Below are 2,644 nucleotides of genomic sequence, written 5' to 3' on the forward strand. Positions count from 1 at the left end.
AATTTAATATGATACTTACAGAATTAGCGAACTTTTGTGCTCTGAAAAGTAAGCTAATTCCCTACCGTTGTATGTATCATCATCTCTGACTGACGTGTAGGGGTGCGAGGTGTCAACTGGTGACGAGAACTGCCGCTGAGGTCCCAATTCAGCAACTAAAGTTCGAGCTAGAGGAACTATGGCCCTCTTTGTCCTCCTACAGTCAGATTGCAGAAGATTGGGTACTCTTGACCCGGGGCAGACCACAGTACCAGGGTACCAATATGATGATCTGTCAGAATGAGAAATATTCAAGGGACAAAGATGGTAAACACGAGTAATAACAAGGAGGGAGAGATGACCAATTAAGAGTATGACTGAGGCCTACAGTCACCACGTAATCCAAAGTTGTCTCACCTTCACCATATGTTACTATCGTAATGCACAATACACCGCACCTTATAAAAAATGAAATCGAATATGAAAAATAGTAAAGCTACGTTAACAAAGTTAAATACGCTTACCATAAATTACCACTTGGCACCAGTACCCGAGTGAAGCTCCTAGGACAGGCCCCCATATAACTTGTGACGGTAACGCGTTGGTATTCGGCTGTTTAAGGCTAGGGGTATGGCCTCGTCACATAGTTATAAAAAAAAAATAGAAAAACTGGAACTTCGTCTGTGGTAAGGTAAGGAGAAGACACACAAAACACAAGTAAATTTTAACAATGAAATTTTAATTACGTTAAATAAATCAAAACATGAAAAAATGGACAAACAAATTCTTATAATAAAATCAATCAATCAAAATAATAAGAATAATTAAATGACACAATGAAAAGTTACGTTAAGATAAAATAACAAGAAGTGCAACACAAAATTAAAGGGAGGTGCTGGAATATTGGCTTTAAGCTACCACCTCTCTCAGTACACGCTAACGTCTAGCCGGGAGGAGTGATAACTGCGAAAGCACAGAATATTCTGAGGTCTGAGGTCGTGGCGACCCCAGACATCAAGTAGTATGGGGGGGTGGAGTGCAGTTGCAGCCCGGCCGGCGACCAATCAGCGGAGCCGGTAGCGATCAACAGGTAGTTTGGCGGTTTGAGTCTGAACAGGTGTCTCTGGCTGCAACGTTTTGCGCTCTGGCAAACCTTGCTGGTGTTGTTGTCGTTGTTGGACATTTCTTCCATAGTAGTTATATATAGTTTGTTACGACGTAATTGTAGCCGATTGAGGTGATAGCCGAGGCTATTTGAACCACCCCACCGCCGGCACTCGGATAGTAATCTTGGGCATAGCATTTTACCAAATCACCTCATTCTTTGGGGCAAAACCGAGGCATTAATAGCCTCGGCTATCACCTCATTATGTCCGGTCGTGATGGTCAAGTGGATTAAGGCGTCTTGTACATACCAGTTGCGTTGCTTCTGGGAGTATGGGTTCGAGTCACTTCTGGGGTGTGAGTTTTCAGTTGCATATTGTCCTGGGGACCATTCAGGCTTGTTCGCATTTGTGTTCCTCACGTGTGCCCCAAAGAATGAGGTGATTTGGTAAAATGCTATGCCCAAGATTACTATCCGAGTGCCGGCGGTGGGGTGGTTCAAATAGCCTCGGCTATCACCTCATTATGACCGGTCGTGATGGTTAAGTGGATTAAGGCGTCTTGTACATACCAGTTGCGTTGCTTCTGGGAGTATGGGTTCGAGTCACTTCTGGGGTGTGAGTTTTCAGTTGCATATTGTCCTGGGGACCATTCAGGCTTGTTCGCATTTGTGTTCCTCACGTGTGCCCCAAAGAATGAGGTGATTTGGTAAAATGCTATGCCCAAGATTACTATCCGAGTGCCGGCGGTGGGGTGGTTCAAATAGCCTCGGCTATCACCTCATTATGTCCGGTCGTGATGGTCAAGTGGATTAAGGCGTCTTGTACATACCAGTTGCCTTGCTTCTGGGAGTATGGGTTCGAGTCACTTCTGGGGTGTGAGTTTTCAGTTGCATATTGTCCTGGGGACCATTCAGGCTTGTTCGCATATATATATATATATATATGAGAGAGAGAGAGAGAGAGAGAGAGAGAGAGAGAGAGAGAGAGAGAGAGAGAGAGAGAGAGAGAGAGAGAGGGAGGGAGAGAGAGAATGATTACGAGGGGGGGTGGGTTGGAAGCAAGAGAGACGAATAAAGTAATGGCAAACGATAGCAGTATGATAGCAGGGTTGTAGTGACCAGATCATAGTGACGGAAGATCATAGTGACCAGATCATAGTGACGGGTCATAATGACCAGACAGGAGCCTAATTACTCTTCTCCTGCTGAACCGGGACCAGCAGGCGAGGAAAGCAGGGGCTAGTGTTTCAGTGGGAAGGCGAACAGAGGAGGAGGTTGTTGCAGATTAGGTGGATACGAGCAATTGGTGGGTAGAAAGTGGATGGGTATAAGACGGTGGGGTAGCAGGTTTGGGACGTGGGTGGGTTTATAAGGCAGTTGGAGAGGAGTTGTGGGAGGGTAGGATGAAGAATGGGTTTAGAAGGCGGGTGGACAGGATTGTTAGGCAGAATGTGGGTGAGTGAGTAGCAGAGGCAAGTGGTTAGATGGGCTAATATAGTAGGAGGGTGGGTCGGTAGAAGTAATAGAAGAATTAAAGAGATAATTGATAAGCTGAACTGT

This window comes from Procambarus clarkii, chromosome 4, assembly GCF_040958095.1.
Source record: "Procambarus clarkii isolate CNS0578487 chromosome 4, FALCON_Pclarkii_2.0, whole genome shotgun sequence".
NCBI classification, from domain to species: Eukaryota; Metazoa; Arthropoda; class Malacostraca; order Decapoda; family Cambaridae; genus Procambarus; species Procambarus clarkii.